The sequence below is a fragment of the Dasypus novemcinctus genome, chromosome 3 (genome assembly GCF_030445035.2).
Source record: "Dasypus novemcinctus isolate mDasNov1 chromosome 3, mDasNov1.1.hap2, whole genome shotgun sequence".
Taxonomy (NCBI): domain Eukaryota; kingdom Metazoa; phylum Chordata; class Mammalia; order Cingulata; family Dasypodidae; genus Dasypus; species Dasypus novemcinctus.
In genome coordinates, this window is record NC_080675.1 from 69,905,349 (window position 1) to 69,911,962 (window position 6,614).

Here is a 6,614-nt window from a genome sequence, read left to right on the forward strand (position 1 = left end):
ATATTCTAGGAAAATAAAAGTTCTAGAATCTGTTTTACAAACTACTCCCCTCTCATTTTACTTTGTTCTTAAAAGGTTTTTAAAAAATGTGTACTGTTATTTTTAACTAATCTTCATTCTGGTGATTTTGTCATAACTCAATTAGAACTGACAGCCAATTTCAAATTCCATTTTTTCTTTAACAAATTACCTACAAAACTTCCTTCATGCTGTACTTTGATTATGAATTAGCACACATATATAACTAAAGGAAGATAGACATTTTATGGTAAGGGTTTTCTCCCAATTAAGTGTAACAGCTTATTCATTTGTAGTGACTTTGAGGTTGACTTTATAAATCATTTTAACTCCTTTATTTTCTTAGTTGTAGGACATAAACTGCAACTTCTGCTGTTAATGGTAAATATTACCACCCAATACCCCATTAAGAGTGTTTGATCCTAGAATAGCTACTTCTCTTTAATTTAGTTATTAGATACTCTTCATTAAACTCAGTACTTGGTATCCAATTATATCAGAGTTTACAATGCCCTAAAATCAGTAGACTTTTTCAGTTAATAAAAAATTAGATGAGTTGATCTGGACACTTACTGGAGAAAACAGGTTATGTGAATTAAAAATATACTATTGATACTTAGGATGTTTCTATAAATTTATCAGTAATGGGTATAATCTAATATATCATCTTCAGCTCCAAATTATGTTTACCAATTATTTTCTTACTAGAATTACATTACTAAAATCTCAGTCTCACTTTCCTTCTTCTTCCTTGCCATCTAGGCAGGCTTCTTTTCTCTTTATAAGTGTCTCCATTGTTTACTAACAATCTTTAGGTATGTTAATTTCTTTTTCATCACAGAAAAAATAAGTCCCTCCTCTGCAGACAAACTGATACATATCTGAAAACATGCATATGGAATTGTATTTATATTAGAAGATTTTCTGCATTCTTCACTTGAAATTTAAGGTACAAATAGAAAACATATATTAAAATACAACCAGCAGCAGTGATAACTTGAGAAAGCAGAGTAAATCAAGAGATTTCTTGTCACTGTTGTGAATTGATAGCATCTTTTAAAATACATACACCATATTTAAAGACAGAAATAGTAATGACAAAGGAATGAGTTATGTAACTATGTTTTAAAAGATAAAATTATGTCCTTGTGGATTTAGAATTTGAAATGTGATCACTTTGAATCATGCTCTTTGTAAAATGGTAAAATGGTAAATCAGTTACATATGATAGCAACTTCTCCTCACATAATTTAGCTGGGCTGCTATCAGTTCATCTTCCCAGGACTTTGTTGTGCACTTGTTAGCAGACAGAAAGTTGTTACTTTTGCTATCGTGGATCTCAGATCATTTTGCTTTGGGTGTTGCTTACCGATGCTGTTTTCAATTTGCCCTGTAGAAGTGGGTTTAATGTGATATATTAAATACCATAAACAAGGCCATACCTTCTGATTTATTTCAATATTTCAAACAATGCATATAAATTATATTAATCTAATCTCTCAGTAGTCAGACTGCCACATAACTAAGTTTTGAACCAGCCATTTACATTTAAATTAAATTCAATAATTACTAAACACTCTTATAAACACAGAAATTGATCAGTGTTACAATTACTGACACAAAATGTTTAACAGTGGTCTTATCACTTAAAAAGATGATGCAATTATAACATAAATTTGAAGAACACTGAAACACAGGGACAAAATAAATTTACAAGAGAAATATTGTTGGGGAAGTCCCAAGCGACTCCCAGCTCTTCCTTACCTGCCACCTCCTTTTCTGTTGTTCCCATTTGTTTCAGTCTGTTTCCATTCCACAACCCAGGGGAGATTTTCGGTCTAAGGAAAATCCCTGACCCAAACTTAAATCTAGGAGCTAGGAACAAGCAGCTTCACATGCTCATCAGGCAAGGAATTCTCAGTGGCTGGGTCCCCTCTCCCTGGGTTGTATAAATACCTCACCCTGGGCAGCACAGATTTGTCTCTCTTCTCCAATGTGAAGTGAGCCTGCAGAGCTGCTGTCCACCAACCCAAGCTAATTGGCTTTGCTGAGAGATGGGCCAGGATGGAATCTATTCCCTTGCTCTTTTGACCCTTTTGTGCATGTAAGTAATAAAGCAATTGTTTACTGAAATTTTCTATTGTGCCTAAGCCTGTGTTCCCATAATTCACCATGTAGCAACTCGCTCCACAGGTGTTATAAATTATTTACTGATTATGCCTCAGACTTATGGAGCAGACTGATGAGTACTTAATTTTGTGTCATCATAGAGAAGTTTTAAACAGAAAGGACACCTCATTGCTTGCCTAGACAATTCCATCGGTTCAGATAAACCGTAATTTATAAATCTTTTCAATATTTAATTGCCTAAACATTCTGAATTTAGAAACCCATAATACTAATGATGAAATAGCATATGTGTTGATTTATTTGTAGACTTGGAGAGTTTCTACTCCTCATCCTGCTTTCTGCAGTGCTTCTTTTTATAAAGTAATGGCATCACATATAGTTGAGGAAGCAATGTGGAATCATAACTTCTGGTTACAGTCATGATCATCACTTTGACAATGACCAAAATTAAATCAGTTGGAGGCAGAATGCAATAGCAGTACTATTTGTTTACATTCATAGGTTTCTGTGCTGTTGTCTTGCTTTGTTTTTTCCTAATAATTTTAAAATGATACATAATGAAAATATGGTTAAATGCTCAGCTTAGTCCCACAGGTCAATGAGTTTTGACAAATTCACAGTCATGTAACATACTTCCTTTCCAGTCAATCCTACTCACCCTCAGCTCCAATATATTATTACTAACAGCACAGATTCATATTACTTACAATAGAGATTCAAATAAATGGAACCATATAGTCTGTCCTTTCTTGGGTTCTACTTCTATTTATCAGTCAAATGATTCCCAACAATATATCAATATTTATATTGTTGCATGTATCAATATTTATTTCTTTTTGTTGCTGAGTAGTATTCTATTTTATGAATATACCACCGTTTGTTTATCCAGTATCCTGCTAATAGATATTTCTAGATTTTGCCTATTACAAATTAAGCTGCTATGAACATTCTTGTCAAAGGCTAATTGTGGTCATGTTTTATTACTCTTGGATATATAACTAGAAGATGAATTAATGGGTCATAATATTTAAAAAGTATCAAATTTTTCCGAGTAGCTGCATGCTTCCATCAGCAATTTATGAAAGTCTCAATTGCTCTATAAACTTATCACCATTTATTGCTGCCAACTTTTTCAATTTATCCATTCTAGTGTGTATCTAGTATTATATTAGTGTGGTTTGTATATTACATAATGATATTTAGCACATTTTCATGTGCTTATTGGGCATTTGACCATCTCCCTTTATAATGTGTTGAAGACTATCTTACACAGGTTTTGTTCAATATAATGTTTGCATAGAGAAGAACAGAAAGAAGAAATTTGAAGATTGTCTTTAGACTGTATAGTTGAACCCAAACCTCTATTCTATTCATTTGAACTAAAATTGTCTTCTTGGTTTATTTAACACTGTGGTTACAAAAAATATATATCCTTTACAATTTTATCTTCATTTTGTCTGTGTATTTTTTCCAGTTTATCACTGAATGATAAATATTATTTTGCCCTCAATGATTTAACAATGTATTTCTACTGCCATAATATTTAAAACAGATTAATTAAATTTTATTTCTATAATACTTGTAAAAAATATATTTTACACACTTACTATTCAACCTATTATTTATCTTACTCAAGTACAATGAACTGTGCTACCATAACTTTGGTTATATTCAGCACAAAGTTTAAAAGTAAAATTTTTCAGTCTTCGTGAAATAATAGTCAATGCTGCATACCGAGCAATGAGATTAATGCATAGACTATATACTGATTTACTCCTTCCTGAAAATTGGCATTTGATGCTTTAATCATTAATGGTTTCTAAAATGCTTTGCTGTACTTCTTTAAAATACCAGATGAAGAGAGTATTCAGGGAAGGCTTTCTTTACATAACTGAGGTTTCTGTTCCATGCAAATCATGTTGGCAACCATAATTGTAGTTATGTGGAACAAGCTGTTGAGAGAATATGATGCCAAGAAACAGTGATGGGGATGGAGTTATGGAGGAGTTTAATTATCCATGTCCAGTTATATCTGGACTAAACTTCAGTTAGTCCTTAGTGGTAGTGTGAGTCAATAGATTTCCATTTTGCCTAACTTTTCTCATTTGTTTTCTCTTTCATTTATGTATTAGATAATCATATATAGAATATTACTGTGTACTAATCATGGATCAAAGCATTTTTCAAATCTTAACAAGACCTAAACCCATGAGGTAGATACTATTACTTTTCTAAATTTGCAGATAAGAAAAATTAGGCCTAGAGAGTTTAAGTAATGTTAGTAACAAACCACCCCCATTTAATGAAGTGATTATTTATTTGCCTATGATTCTGTGAGTTAATACTTTGGGCAGGGCTCAGCTGCATCATCATCTGCCACTTTTATCCAGGGTCACTCATGCAACTGCACTCACCTGGCTACTATACTAGGGTTGGATAATTTCAGATGGTTATATAAGTATCTGTCCAGGTGTTGTGTGCTATCAATTGTAGCACCTCTGTTCTCCTCAGCAAGACCTCATCTTCTGTGGGCTCATCTTAGCATCTTTACAAGGTAGTCTTATGGAAATTACCCTAGAGAATGAAAGCATACTATAAGGCTTCTTAAGTCCTGGGGTCTGGAACTTGCATGATACAACATACTCTATATTCTATATTGCTCAAAACAAATCAAAATGAAAATCCAGATACAAGGGAATGGATCAAGTGGTGTTTTAGTTTCCTAGAATATTCAAAGCAGATACCATGAAATGGGTCAGGTTAAACAATAGGAATTTATTCACTCATGGTTTTGAGGCCCGGAAAATGTCCAATCAAAGCATGACTAAGGGAATTCTTTCTTTCTGAAGACCAGCTGCAGATGATCCTTGGTTTCTCTGTCACATAGCAAGGCATATGGTGGTGTCTGGTGGTCTTTCCCTTTTCTTCCAGATTTTGTTGATTTCAGCTTTTTGCTCTGTGGCTTTCTCTCTCTGTGTCTGAATTTCAGAGTCTTTTTAAAGGACTCCAATAAGAAGATTAAGACCCATTCTGAATAAGATGGGTCACATCTTAACTGAAGTAACCTCATTAAAAGTCCTACTTGTAAAGGATTTAATTTAAGAACATGTTTTGTACATACTGCTCTGAGCTACCACACATGGTAAAAACCCATTACAATGGAATGTGCACTTAGGAAGAGAAATGTTAGTGTGATCATTTTTGTACACATTCTATCACTACTATAGAAGGCCACATGCCAGTGAGTTGCAAGAGCCATGTCGTCTGTGCTTTTTACCACCTCACTTTGATGCTTCTCTTGTAAGCCAGACACTTCAGAAAGACCACACATTTTGTCTTCATATACAGAAAATATTAAAAATAATTTCACTAAACAGAAGAAATAAATAAAAATTTTAAAAATAATATGGTCTATATAGTCTAGACTTTCAATATAAAATATATCACAACTTCCAATATAAAATAAAAATTACTTAATATTAATGAAAATTATTTTATGTAAAATTAAAATTATGTGATTTAAACTTTTAATACAATAAAATTTATTTTTAAAGAGGTTTTAGATTACAGGAAAAGTTACACTGAAATACAAGGGATTCCAATATCCCCTACCCCTATGCTCTCCTTCATATTCCCTTATTAATAACATTATATTAGCATGGTACATTTACTACGATTGATGAATAAATATTGAAGCATTGCTAGTAAAAAGGTCTAAGTTTATGTTGTGGTTGACACTTAATTCCAATCCTCTAAAAATGCCCCATGTTCCACCTATTATTCCTTCCCCCTCCCCTCAGAACCTTTGGTAAGCACTATCTTTATATCAGTGTTACATGTTCTATCATTACTACAAAATTAATAAATTTACTTTGTCCATGGTTGCGGCAGCTTGCTCGGTCGGTAGAGGTGGGGTCTGACTGCGGACGAGGGGTCGGTCCAGCTTAGGATGAGGGGTCGGTCCCACTTGGGACGAGGGGTCAGTCCGGCTTAGGACAAGGGGTCGGTCCCACTTGGGATGAGGGGTCGGTCCGGCAGCAGACGAGGGGTTGGTCTCACAGGGGTTGCGCGGTTCGGCTGACGGGGTCACCCGGCGAAGCCAGCGACGAAAGGGGTCACCCGGTGAAGCAGGCGATGAACTGGGGACAAGGGAGGCCAGGCCATTGTCGGGGGCTCTCAGGACTGGAGGGCACATGGCAGAAGAACTACCGCAGAGACAAGGTAAACACACAAGTCCAACTTTATTGAGGGAGAGGCAACAGTTTTATAGGGTCTGGGGAAGGCTGATTGGTTGAAGCCACGCCCTGTTCTGATTGGTTGCCGGAGAAAGGTCAGTGGGAGGTACTGGAAGAGGTAGGGGTGGTGGTTAGGGATTGGCTGTTGCTGTTGCTGGGGGAAGTGGCAGGGTTTAGGGATTGGTGGCTGCTGTTGCTGGGGTAGAGGGCAGACTTGAGTTTCCCACCCAC